Source organism: Tenrec ecaudatus, chromosome 14 (assembly GCF_050624435.1).
Source record: "Tenrec ecaudatus isolate mTenEca1 chromosome 14, mTenEca1.hap1, whole genome shotgun sequence".
Taxonomy (NCBI): Eukaryota; Metazoa; Chordata; class Mammalia; order Afrosoricida; family Tenrecidae; genus Tenrec; species Tenrec ecaudatus.
Window position 1 is genome coordinate 104,286,544 of NC_134543.1, and position 17,564 is coordinate 104,304,107.

Genomic DNA, 17,564 nt, shown 5'->3' on the forward strand with positions numbered 1-17,564 from the left:
TCCCGAAGGGATCAGTTATCAGGCATCAAAGAACAAAAAATCATCATATGATTGGCTGCACACCTCCATGATAGGATCGCTGAAGACAAATGGGTGCATAAGCAAATGTGGCGAAGAAATCGGATGGTGCCTGGCTATCAAAAGAGATAGTGTCTGGGGTCCTAAAGGCTTGAAGGTGAACAAGCAGCCATCTAGCTCAGAAGCAAAAAAGCCCACATGGAAGAAGCACACCGGCCAGTGCGATCATGAGATGCCCAAGGGACCAGGTATAAGGCATCATGCAAAAAAAAAAAGAATATATGTATGTGTATATATATATATGTATGTATATATATACCATATTGAATGAAGGGGGAAGTGCAGAGTGGAGACCCAAGGCCCAAGTGTCCGCCACTGGAGATTCCCTCATAGAGGGGTTTAGGAGAGGAGATGGGTCAGTCAGGGTGCGAGGTAGTAGCAATGAAGAACACAGCTTTCCCCCAGATCCTGGATGCTTCCTCCCCCCAACTACCATGATCCGAATTCTATCTTGCAGGGCTGGATAGGGCAGAGGTTGTACACTGGTACAAATGATGGCTAGAGGCACAGGGAATCCAGGGTGGATGATACCTTCTGGACCAAGGGTGTGAGGGGCGATGCTAGGAGAGTGTAGGGTGAGTGGGTTGGAAAGGGGGAACTGATTACAAGGATCCACATGTGACCTCTTCCCTGGGAGAGGGATGGCAGAGAAGGGGGGGAAGGGAGACTCCGGAAAGGGCAAGATATGACAAAATAACGATGTATAAATTACCAAGGGCACATGAGGGAGGGGGGAATGGGGAGGGAGGGAAAAAAAAGAGGACCTGATGCAAAGGGCTTAAGTGGAGAGCAAATGCTTTGAGAATGACTGGGGCAGGGAATGTATGGATGTGCTTTATACAATTGATGTAGTATATGTATGGATTGTGATAAGAGCTGTATGAGCCCCTAATAAAATGTTTAAAAGAAAAATACACTGGAAAACACATAGCAGATTAATGAATTTGAAAATACAGCAATAGTGAGTACAAAATGAAGCTGTGGTGAAATGAAATTTCTTAATATGGCTCTTCTACCCAAGCCTCTCTAACTGCCACCAAATGACTGGGCAGGACTATGAAAACAAGGTGTGCGCGCTACAAATAGAGGTGCCTGGTCAGTTTTCATTACCCCTACCTCCACCACCCCTACCTCCACCACCTCCATTTGAAGGGGGAGGGACTTTCAAGCTCTCAGTCTGAAGTGGCGAGGCTGCTGAGACCAGATGCATCACAGACTGTGGCATGGAGAGTCAGAGGAGCAGCGCCAAGGCTGTGGGCTATCTTCTCCTTCCTTAGCCCGAGATTATGGAACTGCAGAACAGAGTGACAGGCAGAATGACTTCTTGGTCTATGGGTAAAGAAAGGCTAAGGTATCACAGGGCTGAGAGAATAAGAACCAGAAAGAGACTTGGCTACTAGGTAACCGGCAGGTTTAGAACTGGAGAGAGACTTGGCTGCTGACTGAGGAGATCCTAACTTGTTATAACCTATTAATTTCCCTAATAATCCCCCTTCACTCAGTATTGTCTGTGAGCTCTGTGTGGTCAAATCCAGCATAGAGTGGTGTGAGAGGAACGGTTGGTGTAAGAATGGGTAACGAAGGATGGCGCATGGAAGCATGTAGGGAAGAGAGGAGGTCAGAGAGGGCCCTCCATTGCTGTTTACCACAGAAACACATGCACAAAAGGACACAAATAAAAACAGAGCATTACTGAGCTGTGATACATCAAAAGACCTGGCACTCATATCACTGGAGTCCAGGAGGAGAGGATAAAGAGGTTATTTACACTTTAGTTGTTTGTTATTGTAACCACATTGTCTTATAAAGCCTGTCTTCACTTTTAGTACATATTTTAGTTGCTGGATTTATTTATTAGGCCCAGAGAAATTCCACACTGAAAAAAAGAGAGCTGTTCAAATACTGATAGTGGTCTTTTCTTTCTCACTCTTTGTATTTTTATCTTTATATTATTATTTTATCCTTGTCATTTTTTTATTGTTTCTGTTGGGTTTCCCAGCTTGTGAAGCACAGAAGGAAGAGAGGCACAGAGATAATAACTGATGCAATGGTTTATTGGGGATGTGGGTGGAAATGGGAGATAGGGAGGGCAGGGGACTTGGGAAGCAAACAATGGTTGCAGGAGCGGGGAGGGAGCACTAGAACTGATTGTGCTTATGTAAGCACATTTTTAAAGCAATTCAACCACAGAAGTGTGTGATATGTGAATACTACATCAAGACAACCACACACACACAAAAGAAACCCAAACTTGACCAATGATTACCATGGGCAAAGGGCACAGAAAGAGTTGTTGCACAGTGGGGCACTGAATTTATGTCAATGGTTCTAGAATAATTTGAAAAAGGCTATCAAAATGGTTGTATAATGCGAAGAATATAATCAATGGCACTGAATTATACAAGAAATAGTTGCAAAATTAGAGAATGCCCTGGTGTATATATTTTTGCCACAATTAGAAAAATATAATTACATGAAAAGATAACTATGAGGAATAAGAAAATATTCTAGAATTAAATATGGTGACAATTGTACAACTCCTCTTATTTTTTAGCTTTTACATATTATTTCTTTTTATTAAAACTTCATTTTATTGAGGGCATTTATAACTCATTACCATTCCTACATCAATTGTATCAGGCATGTTTGTACATATGCTGCCATCGTTCTTTTCTAGCCATCTAGTGAGCCCTTGGTATCAGCTCCCCTTTTTTCCTCCCTCCCCCGACTCTTCTTGATATGATTAAATTATTGAATTGTATGATATGCAGATTAAATGCTAATCAAACTGTTTTTTAAAATATATGTACAAATATACTTGATACAATTGATGTATGAATTATAAGAGCTATAAGAGCCCCCAATAAAATGATGTTATAAGAGCTAATAAATGATATAAGTCATAAGAGTTATAAGAGCCCCCAATAAAATGATGTTAGAAAAAACTTTTTAATAAAAGGTGAAGAAAAAAATTCAAAAATATTTTCAAATTTGATGAAAATTATCATGATAAAGCATTCCTTATTTTTTTTAAAGCATTCCTTATTTTAACATGAAACACCAGACTCTTTCAAAGTTATTATGAGAAAGCACAGTAGCGAGCTCATAGCCTCATAGCCAATTACCTAGATTATGTTTTTTATACAAAAAACACAGACTCGAGTTACAAGACCTCTTAAAAACTCAAGCTCATTGCCTTTGAGTCAATTCTAGCTCATAGAAAACTATAGGATAGAGTAGAACTGTCCCTGTGGGTTTCCCAGACTGTAACTCTTTACAGTAGTAGAAAGCTTCATCTTTCTCTTCTGGAGTAACCAGTGGTTTCAAACTGCTGACTCTCAGATTAGCAGCTCAGGGTATAACCCACGATGTTTCCTCAAGTTTACAAAGACCATTTAAAAATCAAACCCACTATCATTGGGTCAATTCAGACACATGATCTATAGAGTTTCTCAGGCTGTAAGTCTTTATTGAAGCAGATAGCCATATCTTCCTTCCACGGAGCAGCTACTAACTCAGTTACCCAACATCACCAGAGTTCCTTACAAAGACTATACGCCAGTATTTCAAGACTTTGAATAATTGATGTAAATAACAGAAATAAGGTTCAGAGAAAGAATAAACACAGCAAAATCTAATTTTTACACATAGGCTTTAGCAAGAACTTTTTAAAAGTTAGTAAAAATAAATGAATACTTGTGGATTCTATTTACTGATAGCAAAACAAGAGAAAAATTATGTCAATCTATATAATATAGGGAGAACAAACCCGAGGGAAAACAGGAGGGAGGAACATGGGAGAAAACAGGCAGGGAGAGGGAGCAAGGAGCCAACAAACTCGGGGATAAGAGAAGAAGAAGAGATCTTAAAATGACATTGAGGAGGCCCGATGGGGATTGATCAAGTGCAATCTAACCAAGAGGAATTACTGAGAGCCAAGTGGAGGGTGAGCATGATAGTAGGATACAAAGAAGGGGAAATAGAGGAAAGAAGTAGGAAGCAAAAGCTATTTATAGAGGTATAGCTACAGGCATGTGTATTTATAAATATCTTAATTATATATATTAATTTCATTATATAATATATAATTATATATAGATATTAACTTCATTATAATGAAAGTGATAGAGGCCAATGTACAATATACATATATGTAAAGTATTAAGATAGCAGACAGACCTCTCTAAACACAAGAACACTGTGTTCTAATAACCTGGCACTCTTTGATATCACCTCCTGACAGGATCACTGAAGACAAAATGGATGCATAAGCAAACGTGGTGAAGAAAGTGGATGGTGCCCGGCTATCAAAAGATATTGTGTCTTGGGTCTTAAAGGTTTGAAATTAAACAAGCAGTCATCTAACAGGGAAGCAAATAAACCCACATGGAAGAAGCACACCATGATCATGAGGTGTTGTCAGATCAGGTATCAAGTATCAAAAGATCCAAAACAAGTAAGTATATTGTTGTAAAAGATGGGGTTTGGGTGGAGATGCAAAGTCCTTCTGTAGACAATTGGACATCCCCTCACAGAAGGGTTACAAGGAAAGGACAATTCAACCAGGGTACAGTATAGTACCAACAAAACACACATCATTCCTCTAGTTCCTGAATGCTTCTTCGCTCCCACTACCATGACCGTGTTCTACCTTAGAAATCTGGCTAGACCTGGAGGACACACATTGGTACAGATAAGAGCTCTCGACACATGGAATTCAAGACAGATAAAATCCTCAGGAGCAGTAGTGGGAGTAGCAATATCATGAGGTAGGGGGATGTTGGTGGTGGGGGAACCCATCAGGTTGGATATATAGCCCACCCCCCAGGGAAACAAATAACAGAAATGTGGGTGAAGGGAAACAATGGACAGTGTAGGACACAAAATAACAACAATAATACATAATCGATCAAGGTTTTACAAGGATGGGAGAGTTGGGGAGGGAGGGGGAAAAAAAGAGGTGCTGATACCAAGAGCTCAAGTAGAAAGAAAATGTTTTGGAGTTGCAAGCAACACATGGACAAGTGTGCTTAATGATGATTGATGGATTGTCATAAGATTTGTAAGAGAGCCCCCCCAATAAAACTATTCATAAAAAGAAAGAAATTTAATCAACACTTATACTTCAATAGTTCCTTCTAACCTTTCATAGGAGGTATATTATACTCTCAAAAGAATGGAATATCTCTGGGTTCAATAAATATATCCAAGAAAGTAGAATACATATTAAAGTAAAGAGAAATCTTGTAAGTCCATATGGTTACAATTACTGACACCAAAATCAATTTATACATAGCATAGTTCTCTCCCTAGCTACGACATAAACAACACACAAATTCTTCCCTTATAGAAAGTCCATAGCCAGACTGCAAAAAAACACACTTAACTAAACAAGATCGTTCCTTGGATAAACTCTGTTGTAACCAAATGAACCAAAGCATTAAGTCTATTATCCTCCCATAAAGAAGGGGGTGAAGAAAAAGAGAATCAATGATATACAGAATCTTCTTTGTAATAAAGATTTCAAGTATATCAACTTTCCTTTTAAAATATACCTAAATCTAGGCATAGAGAGGCTAAGTAATCTAAGGATCCACAATATGTTACAAGAAAGTTTAGAACAGATTAAAATTCTCACTGTGATGACATCATTACATAAGTATTTACCCTTTATATTAATCTTTACAATCACTCATTAACTCAAGAGGTTAGTGGCTATATTAATCTTATTTCCAACCAAGCTAAACTCACTGCCATCAAGTCAGTTGCAACTCACAGTGCCCCTCTGTAGGGTTTTCCCGGCTGTGAATCCTCACAGGAGCAGACAGTCTTCTCTTTCTCCCATGACAGAGCCAGTGGGTTAGAAACTACCACCTTCGGTTAGTAATCCAACGTTTACTCAAATCGTAGGCACTAGCATATGTATAAGGGATTTCTTTTCTGATTTATAGGTATATTTATATATTTTTAAATTTTTAAGGTACTCAGATTATACCCTAATACCTATATATTTAGTAAATCACCTATAAGCTTCAGGGCCTTAGCTACAGAGATATCTAACTACTTACCTAGATGACTTCTTTCTTGTAACTATCATACCTGGGCTACTGAAAACTAGACCTTACTTCTAATGAATCAAGCAGAGTGTATAAAACCTCAAATGAACTGTGTCAGTATTCAAGCAATTGAGACCTGGGAAATCCATGGAGAACCATATTAAGGGCAGAGTGTGACTCTTTTAAGACAAATGTCTCAGTGTGCTGAAGGAATTTGTCCCAAACTGTGTCAAGGTTCTGCAAACCGTTCATTCAAGTTTATGTTTAATTATTTAACCCTAGATCTGGTGCAGTAAGTTTACAGGCTGAAGCACAGATGCTAACAGAAGGCTACTTCACTGACCCTCACCTCCGACACTAGGTCTGTGTTAGACCCTCATGTGGCATTCTGCATTTTCCCTTCACAAGACTTGGCACACTTGTACTTTATTTGACAAGTTGTTTGACAACGGTCTGTAGGCATTAAAATTTTAACAGCAAATGTGGTAAGATCATTTTTGTCTTGGTTTCTGATGACTCTCTATCTCCTAGCACATGGTAGTAACATGGTAGATGCTCAGTAAGTAATTCATGAATGACTGGATGAGGTTGTAGCAGTCATTCAAAGGGGAAAGAATCTGGTTCAGAGAGTCTGAGTTAAGGTGGTAGCAATGCAAATAGAAAGGGGAGGCCCTGTGCGGTAGAATCAGGGGGGAAGAGAGCAAAAACAAGAGATTTTTGAAATTGTTTAATGGAAGCATAGGTACCTTCATTTACAAAATTAAGGAATTTAAAAAGGACTGACTTTTGTCTTGGACATGGTGCATGTTTTAAGTACTATGGTGTACTATTCTAGTTTACTATGTATCATATAATTTAAGTTTTAAAAAGACTTTCACGAGGCAAAATTCACACTTTTCTAATTATTGACCTCTTCTTATTTTCCTTCTTCATCTCTGTTCTACCAGCCTTTAAAGAATGTTGAAAAGCCCACTTAAAAATATTCTAGAAACTGAGGTGAATAAAATCATTGCCACCAAATCGATTCTCATTCATAGCTTTGAAAAGGTCAGAATAGAACTGGTCTGTAGGTTTTCAGAGACTGTAAATCTTTACAAGGGAAAACGGTCTCATCTTTCTCCCATGGAGTAGTTGGAGGGGTTGGAGGGTTTGGCTTTGTGGTTAGCAGCAGAACATTTATCCCACTGCACCTCCAGGGCTTCTTCTGGGTGCTCAGTAGATTTAGCATTTTTTAATAACTATTTTTATTGGGGCTCATACAACTCTTATCACAATCCACACATACATCAATTGAGCAAAGCACCCTTATACATTCGTTGCATTCGTCATTCTCAAAATTAGCCTTCCACTTGGGTTCCTAGAATCAGCTCAGTTTCCTTTTTTTTCCCCTCTTCCCCTCCCTCCCCTAGCTTTTTTTTTTTAAGGTAGGAAAGGTTTTCCAAATTTGATACCATACAACACTTGGAAAATTAAATGGCAGCCAAATATTAATAAAATATAGCATTTAGACTATATGACTGAAGTTAAGGGAAATGATAACTTTGAAACACTGCAGAAATAAAAATAAGTATAAAAAATATCCATAGATGAAAGAATGTTGCTAAAAACAGATATAATGGTAAATAAAATTTCTAATTTAAAAAAACTAGTGTGACAACAAAAGCACAAGCAATAAAATATAAATGAAACCTCATAAAAATTAAGTACTTTTAGAGCTCCCAATAAAATGATTAATTTAAAAAAATTAAGTGCTTTGTTCATTAAAGAACTTTATCAACAACGTGAATAAACAACTTACATATATCTGGTAGGGTATAATATCCAAAATAGATACAAAATTTTTACAATTTAGTAACAAGAAGACAGCAAATAGACAGCGGATTTGAATAGACATTTCAGCAAAAAAAGTTATTCAAAAAGCCCACAAGCATATATAATGATGCTTATGTTAGTCCAGGTTGACTAGAGAAACAAATCCAGAGGCACTCATATATGTATAAAAAAGAGCCTTATATCAAAAAGTAGTTATTTATCAGGAAAACATCCCAGCCCAGTCCAGATCAAGTCCGAAAGTCTGATACTAGTCTGTGGTAGTTACATAATCTGTTGACAATTTGAGACTTACGAATGAAGGGGTGGAGGTTAGCCAGTTAATCAGGTCACAGCTTGATGACCTTATTTGGAGACATGAAGGAGATAAATAGCTCATTGGAGGCGGGACACACACTCAGTTCCTGAGAGACATTCTTGTTGACAAGCCATGGAGACAGGCTGATTGGCAGCCAGAGCATCAGAGCAGTAGAAGCCATGTGGAGACCCCTGCCAGCGATAAGATGCTTACACTGCCACTGGATCCACAAGACTGTCCACCTTCTGGCCTGTGATCGTTTTGCATTCAGCATCATTGCATGTGTTTCATGGATCTGAAGAGGGCTTTATAGATTGCGATCAGACATATGGGCTGAAATCAGATTTATGGACTTGATCTGGACTGGGTAGGCTGGGATGTTTTCTCAATATTCAAGTGCTAAAAAAAATATTCAATTGCTCTTGTATATAAACCTCTTTCTTATACACATGAGTGTCTCTAAGAATTGGTTTCTCTAGTTGACCCAGACTAACACACTAGTCCATAAACCCTTCTTCAGACTCATGTATCCACAAGCAATGTTGCAATACAGGCTGATGGGTGAAGCCTTGCGAGGCTTGTGAACAGGAAGGTGAAAGGTGGATATGATAGGACCCTCCTTATGAGAAGGCCATGCGCACAAAGAGTCACCATCGGCACACAGACTGATGACAGGCTAGACTCTCTCTCTCTATATATAGACTGACAGGCTAGACTCTCTCTACATATATCAAGATGGCATGAAATTATGTAACTACCATAATGCTCAACATCATTAGCCTTTCCAAAGCATTTGAATCTTTTCTGACCATTCTGATTCCAACTCAAAGCAACCTTACAGGCCAGAGAACTAACTGCCCCTTAGGGTTTTCATGGCTGTAGATGTACAGAAGCCAACTAATACATCTTTCTCCCACAGAGTAGTTGGATGATTTGAACCACTGACCTTCTGGTTATCAGCTGAGTCCTTTAACCACTGTACCACTATGCTCCATTAGCCATTAAAACAAAACAAAACAAAACATCAAACCCACTGTCATCTGAGAATGTCAGTCTCTCCCCCTCTAGAGCTGCTGGTAGGTTAGAACTATAACCTTGTGGTTCGAAGCCCAACACTTAGCCCACAGCACCAGCAGGGCAATCAAAACAATGAAATACCATCTCACCTCTATTAACATAGCAACAAGCAACTAGAAAACAACAGGTATTGATGAGGTGGTCAACACTGGACCCCTCACCTATGGCTAATGGGAATGTAAAATGGCACGACTACTATAGAAAATAGTCAGCCGTTCTTCAAAGAGTTGAACATTCAAAGAACAACCATATGACCCAGTGATTCCAAACTCATGAATACGCCAATGCTAACTGTAGCTCTTTTGCAATAGTCAAACGGTGGGGACAACGGATATGTCCACCAATAAATGAATGGATTAAAATCGTGGTCTATATACACAATGGAATACTACAGCCATTAAGAGAAATGAAGCCTTGAGTCATGCCACAATTTGGGTGAACTTGAAAATATCATGCTGAGCAGATTAAGTCCGTAGCAAAAGTAAAGGCATGAGAGGAAAGGGCACTTAACTTATGTTAATAGTGGTGGAATGAGTTAGAAAAAGACAGCATGAATAGTTGCTCAACTTGTGAAACGTAATGAGTGCTGTGTCTTTAAAAATTGTTCGGATGGCATATATATTCACAATTGAAAATACAAAATCCGAGTCTAAGACATAGTTATGTTAAATCAGGTCAGCTTATCAAAGTAAAGAGGCTGCTATTTCCCTTTCTTCAGAAAATACTACTTTATCTCAATTTTCTTTTTTACTTTGAGAAGGTCCACCCTCATAGAGGTGAAAACAATGTCTGTCCTACAATAGAATAAAAAATGGTTGTCATTTACCCCAAAGCAACAAGGGTCTTACATACAAAGGTTAAAAAAAAATCATAAAATAAAACCTAAAATATTCACTAAAGTTCATTAGTACTGTAATGCCATTAAGTATTAGGATCATACAAAACCACAAAATAACCAAGGAGGTGAAGCGTTATGTTAGTTTGTTTTTTTAAGTCATAGAACATAAAGGAAAATACATGAGTAAATATTTAAAATCACCTGTTTAAGTGATAAAATTTTCTGGCAAAATGGAAAATCACATTATATAATAAATATAATTTCCATCTGTATTTTAAACCTATTGTCAATGAGTAGCAGATGTTAAGGAAGACAGAAGCTATTTTGAGTGATAATAATACTAGTTCAATATATGCTCAAAATTTAGCTCTAAAAACTCAACGTTTTTAGTTGGACTTAAAGGCTCTTTTATCAAATATGGAAGCATGGAAGCATCGTACTTAATATGAAAGAAGTAAGAATTTTCAGTTTAAAAAATTATTCTATTTACTTAAGTCTGGGAGGGAAAAATCTCCCACTACCATCACTACTGTTTACAATGTGCTGGGGGAAGGTGAAAAGGATGCAAAGCAGTACAAAATTTGTATAAGTGAAAAAAATCTATTAAAATAGTAAAGAAAGTCTGGGGAAAAAAACGGGGGGGGGGGAGGAGGAAAATGAGGAGCTGATTCTAGGAGCCCAAGCAGAAAGCGAGAGTTTTGAGAATGATGGGTAAACGAATATGTAAGTGTGCTTTACACAACTGATATGTGTGTGGATTGTGATGAGAGTTGTAGAGCCCCAATAAAATGATTTAAAACAAATACAGGCATGTACATATGTAAATTATATATATATAATGAGAGGGGGATAAAACCATGTACTCATATCTCTACGTTAAGAATAAAGGTTGCAGATGGACACTGAAAACAACAAAACAGGAAAGAAAGTCTGCAATACTATATTACTAATCAAATAAACTGGCATCATTATAGCTAATTTTGAGAGTTTCCAAAGTAATTTTGAGTAACATACACTCAAATCAGTAAGATTGTCATATATCTATAAAAGGTTTTTCCTATGCTTCATAAAAGGTGGAAAATAAACTATTTTCCACTAACTCTCAAAGGTTATTTTAACTAATCTAGCCTAGCCCTCACTGATCTAATGGCCAGTAAACACATAGTATTTTTCAATGCTGTCAAGGCAATAAAGAATTGCCTGCCTCTAACAATTAAATTAAAGTCTATGATCATATCTAAGTTCTCTAATAGTGTTTTACTATGAAAACCCAATAACTTGTCACTAAAAAGGCACATTCTGGTCTTAAATATAAATATCTTCAAAATATATCCAAATTACACAACTTTGCTTCTAGCATATATTTACAGCTACCTAAAGCTCAGTATATTTGAGTTTATTAAGCCAAAGTAAATGAGCTCTAATCTCATAAAAGTTTCCTAAAGTTTAAAATAATCAGTGTTTAAAAGACAATCAAAAGAAAAATTTTAAATCTGAAGTAGTCTATAGTAAAATGGAGAATTCCAATTAAAAGTATAAATTATAGATAAACCATAGTATAAGAGAATGAGGACAGATTATTCTTAGTCATCTGACCTATTATGATCAAATCTATTTCCACTCAATATTATGAATTAGTAAAGCAATGGACTTCAATTTTCCTTTTATGTGTCTAAAGCTCAAAGAAGAAAAAGCACTTTGCTAACATTCTGTCGTAAGATAAAAATGGAAGAAAAGTTCTTTTATAATCATGCTTCAAATATCTCTTTCACTGCTATGGTAAAAATGTTATCATACAGGAAAACACACAGTTCTAAAAGATTCATTTCAGTATGTTTTCAAATTCAAGGGATCACAATATGCCTTCCAGGTCCACGCACTTATTAACTTGAAAATGTTTTATAGTTAAGACAAATCTTCAAGATTAGTCATATTAGATATTTGTCATCAGTACCACTTTTTTATAAAAAGAAGGTGACACAGTGCACCCAGTACCTTCAATATTTTAAAATCTACTTCTCATGTCCCCCCCTCAAGGTCCATTACTATATTACATTTAGCCAAAAGAAAACGACCTATCTATGTAGTCTGCCCTGGCAAATCAGTGTTTAGATATCAATGCAACTGTTATTAATGATTCAGAAGCAAACATTGGAACAGAGTCCATGGAGTGGCTCCTCCGTGTGTGTACATATGTGCATTCAAAATAATGTAACCCTGTACACACACACACACACGCTCTCCCCTTCTGCTGAAATTCAAAACATCTCTATATCACACAGGTTACAATAACATTGCCCTCGTCTGAGGCTCAAAGAGCAATTTCTTAAACGAAGGATAGGAAGAGTTGCTGCCACCTACCCACTTTAATTCAAAGCAGAGTACAACTGAATGTCATCTGTACCTCTAACGCAGCCAAGAGAGGAACAGAATTAACTTCACCAGGCGCTACAGGATCCTGGGATTCCTACTGATGACTTCCTTCTGTGATTTGACAGTACCTAAGTGTGCAGTCTTTTGTCCCTCCCACGGTATCCCTGGGTGTCAACATCGTCTTAGTCAAAGCAAAGACAAGCAAATCCTTTAGGTGGTTCCTTCAGCACCCTTCTTTACGAGAAAGCCGCGGCCTTCGTGGTCTTTTCTAGGCAGACGCTAGTCCCAGGCCCCCTTTATCACATTTGGGGGGCCCGGGAGTGAAAGCGGCGCTCGGGATTTGGTACGGCTCCTGCGTTCAATTCAGAACCAGTACAAGTGAAATGTGGGTCACCCGGAGAGAGAGAACCAGAACGAAGCTTCGTGACCCTCCAAGTTTAGAGAAGACACCAATAGGTCTCTCGGGGAAATGGGGCAGAACCAGAACGGTGGAAAGTGGCTGGGTCTGGCACCAGCCCAGGGCGTGGGCAGCGCCCGAAGGGTCCCCTCCTCTAGGTCCCGCGGTGGGCGAGGGGTGCGGCCCGAGGAGGGCTCCGGCCTGGGGTTGGGCGGGGCCCTGGGGAGCTCTCACGGTGCCTTGGGGGTCTTAGGGGGCGTGTCCTACCTGGGCCGCGCCGGACGCAGGGATTTCGGGCGGAGGGTACGGTGGGACTCACCGCCGGGACCATCAGGGGTCAGCCCTCAGGAGGCGGAACCGCCGCCGCCAGCCCATCCCCCGCCGCTCGACTGCGGCGGGACCCGAGCGCGGGTTCGAGGGCCGGCCGACTGGGTAGTCCCCTCAGGTACCGTCCGCGTTTAGTGGCGGCGGCGGCTGCTGCTGTTACTGCCGCTGCTGGCCTCTCCCAGTTGCTGCTCTTGTGCCGGCCCCAGCTCCTCCTCCTGCCGCCGCCGCCGCCGCCTCGTCCCCACCGCTCCCATCCCCGCTGCGGCGACTACTGCAGCGCCCGCTGACCCGACCCGACGCTAGTCTCCCCCTTCGCAACCTGGCACAGCCTAGCCCACCTGCCCTGCCAGTGCGCCCGCCTACCTCTCCGCCGCAGATGCTGATTGGAGGACGCGTTCCCGGCACGCTGCGTCGGTTGGCTGGTCCCATTGCCTATCAGGAAGGGGGCGGAGAGTCGAGCAGAGAGCGTCTCCGCCCCCCACCGGAGAAATGCCGCTATCTTCAGGTTTGCCTGAGAGGACGAGTTACCGGGAAAGGGGCATCACAATGACAGCGCGCATGCGCGCGGGGATTCTGGGCGTCGTAGTTCCAGCCGCAGCCGCAACTGCTCCCCTGTCCCGAGGAGAATAGTGGCTGGCGCATCGGGGTGTTGTCCCACCTCAGCAGCTGACTTGGTGAGAGAGTCGCGGTTGTGAGCCTAGGGTGTGCCTGTAGGAAGAAAATCGATCATGTTTTGTCTCTATGCGAATTTGGACGCTGTGAGGACGTCATGGCGAAGGTCCCTAATCCTAAAGCCCTGCCTTACGGGTTTAAGGATCGTCCGCCTGCTCGGAAACAGATCGGCCGACTGGCGCGAGCCCCTAGGACCACCAAACGAGAAATGGACCCTTGAGGGAACAGATCGAAGCCCTAAAGGTGTGAAGGGAAAAGGAAGCCGAAAACGCCATAAAGGAAGGTCCCCTGGAGCCGGACGTTTCCTTAGTTTCACAGCCGATAAAGACTGAGGGTTCTCTGCCTTTTTGAAAAATCGCCGGCTGCAGGTTCGCGCAGCAGCTCCCTTACGGACTCGTGTGGGATTCTACACCGGAGTCTGCAGGAGTGCCCAGAAGAATTGCAGAGAGAAGCCAGGAAGGCGGAGCAGTGAAGCTGTTTGGGTTAATTAAATGTGTAATTGGTAGTGTGCCCGCCTCTTTGGCGAGAAGGAAGCCTCCAGATTAAACTTTCTCCCATCCGTGCCCACCAATTTACAGAAAACTCTATTAGAAGTGAAACAACTTGTTCAAGGCTTTAGAACGAATTAGTGGCCAAAGACCCTTACACCGTCTTTGTCCCATGGTGCTTCTGCCACTAATCACAATTACTCCCAAGGATCCGCCAAGGACTGAAAGAATATAATGAATTATAAGTTTCATTTTAATTTAAATCCTTTTTTTCACTCTAATGACATTATGATTAAAGCTGATTACAAATTTCAAAAGGCTAGATATAAATCCTATATTCAAGCTCCAACCCGTGCTTATACTGTGTATCTTCTAGCTCAGGAAATGCCACAGCCTCTTGACATTCTTTTAAAAGCAGTAGGCACCTCTCCTGTCTGTCAAGTCCAGACCTTTGGATTAAAAGCAGGACAAAATGTACATTAAAGGCAATTGATGATGCAGCTCATCTTGTTTTAGTCAAACTTAAAGAACTTGCCAAGTTGTTTTCTTTCCATTGATTAAAACCGCAAATTGCTGTTTCCATTACTTTGTCTAATAGCATATAGCTCACTTCACATATTGGCCCAGAAAGTAATTCAAATAAAAAAGATGAGCATTTCTGTAAATATTTTTCTTTAAAATTAAGAGTGTATGGAGGAGGATGTCCAGATTCATGAAACTGGATTATTGTGATAGCTGACAAATATTTCAATGAACTGTATTTGCAGATATATTTTTTTCACTCGCTCAGCAACTAGATCCGCCCTCTTCAAACCACCATCTCTGCGATCATGGAAAGAACTTTAATACATTTATTCCCCAAATGACTATTTTATTAATTTTTTAAAACTATTGTGAAATCAGGTGGAGGTTTACAGAGCACATCATCAGTTTTACCTTCAGTGATTCATACACACGTTTCAACCCATCCATTGACATCCCTTTGATGTACCACTGCTTAGCCCACTTCCAGTGTTTCCTGTTTCTATTTCTTCTCCTTTCCTAATCCTCTCTACTTAGTCCTTGGGCAAATGCTGCTCTTTTGCTCTTAAATGGTTGATTAATATGGGGGTGGGGGTCAGTTCCAGACCTAAAGAGTGACTAAGGGCCATAGTCCTGGGGCTTCCACCAACTTATATATCCAATTTAGTAAGCCTGGTCTCTCTTATAATTTTGGATTTTGTTTGGTGTTTTTCTCCCACTTTTCTAGGGTCTTCTAATGTGATCCTTTTCAGAGAAGTTAGTAGTATTAATCAGACCCCATCTACTTACCCTGGTGTGAGGGTCTTGGAGTTGATGTTTGCATGGTTCATTTAGTCCATTGGACTACATGCTTCTGTGTTATTTTGTTCATTTTAAATGAGTCTGTTACTAGGGCTGGATTCTCCAAATGATGGAGTGATAACTATTCATCTGAGAATTACTTTATGAACAACTCTAACTTGTAAATCTATGAAGAATACAACAAACAGATGGGAGAAAAGCAGTATGTGAGCCAGCAGCAGAACACCAAGAAGGAGGAAAGGTCGCTATATGAAACCCTGGATTGATAAACCTATAGAGATAGCAAGTGGAATAAAGGTTTCAGGAGAAGGGGTGTCTGTGGTGGAGGGGTGGTAGTGAAGGGGGGTGATGTGAAGGGGTCCATGTAGAAAACGGATGTTTGGAAGCTGATTGTAATAGCAACTGTACAATTTTGCTTGACATGGTTGAACTATGGGGGGGAATATATATATATTTAAGAAAGGGAGAAAACTGCAAAGGGAGGTGGTCTGTGATGAGTCACTTGAGAATAAGGTGATAGTGTGCCACAGGATAGGAAATGTAATTACCCATACCCTTCAATAGGACAGAATGGAACTGCCCCCATTGTTTCTAAATCTGTGATCTACCACATCTTTCTCCTACAGAGCAACTGGTAGGTTCAACCTGCTGAGCTTTCAGCTAGCAGCAAACACTTAACCAGGGCTCCTTAAAAACGAACATAAAGAGAGTTAATGACAAAAGAGTGAGTCCAGAAAGAATAGACAATCCAAGAAAAACAGTTTCTCAGGGCTCCCCCTGTCTCAGGTCTTCTCCATTTAATCCCATCAGTAGTTGATTTGTCCCACAATATACTCAAAACAAAACTTTTGTGGAATAAGTGAGGGTTTACATTGTAGATCATTTTCACATTCAACAGTTTAAACAACTTATCAAACCTCTCAGAACTTGTTCTGCCCATCCCCCTTTGTTTGTCTTCTTTTTTTGCTTTTATTAATCTTATTTATTTTTAGCATTTATTTTCATTATTTTTAAATCTAGTATTAATGGTATACATATGCATTTCCTAATCCTAATGGAATGTTGATTAGGAAACACTATATTTATTTATTTGTTTGTTTTAAATCATTGTATTGGGGCTCATAAAATTCTTATCACAGTCCATACATCCATCTATTGTGTCAAGCACATATGTACATTTGTTGCCATCATCATTGTCAAAACATTTGTCTTCTACTTGAGCCCTTAAAAGAGGCTCCTTATTTCACCCCCTCCCTACCCTATTCCTCATGAACCCTCCGTAATTCATAAATTATTATTTTGTCATATGTTACACTGTCCGGCGTCTCCCCCTGCCCTCTTCTCTATTGTCCATCCCCCAGGGAGGAGGCTATACGTAGATTCTTGTAATCGGTTCCCCCCTTTCCACTCCACATTTCCTCCACCCTCCAGGCATCGCCACTCTCACCACTGGTACTGGAGGGGTCATCTGTCCTGGATTCCCTGTGTTTCCAGTTCCCATCTGTCCCAGTGTACATCCTCTGACCTTGCCAGATTTGTAAGGTAGAATTGGGATCATGATAGTGGGGGAGGAAGCATTTAAGAACTAGAGGAAAGTTGTATGTTTCATTCGTTGCTACCCTGCACCCTGACTGGCTCACCTCCTTCCCGCAATCCTTCAGTAAGGGGGGTGTCCGGTTGCCTACCGATGGGCTTTGAGTCTCCGCTCTGCACTCACCCTCATTTACAATGATATGATTTTTTGTTCTTTGATGCCTGATCCCTTTGACAGCTCATGGTCACTGTCTTCTCTGTCTCACCGAATTTG

General features: G+C 40.4%; 1 protein-coding gene across 1 annotated transcript in view; it reads right to left on the reverse strand.

Annotated features, from left to right (window-relative positions):
* Positions 1 to 13,579, reverse strand: part of TTBK2 (tau tubulin kinase 2) — a 174,373-nt gene extending 160,794 nt beyond the window's left edge. The window contains exon 1 of the mRNA XM_075532131.1: positions 13,215 to 13,579. The gene's annotated coding sequence lies outside the window, so the exon portion shown is untranslated. The remainder of the gene's footprint in view (positions 1 to 13,214) is intronic.
* Positions 13,580 to 17,564: the final 3,985 nt, after the last annotated feature.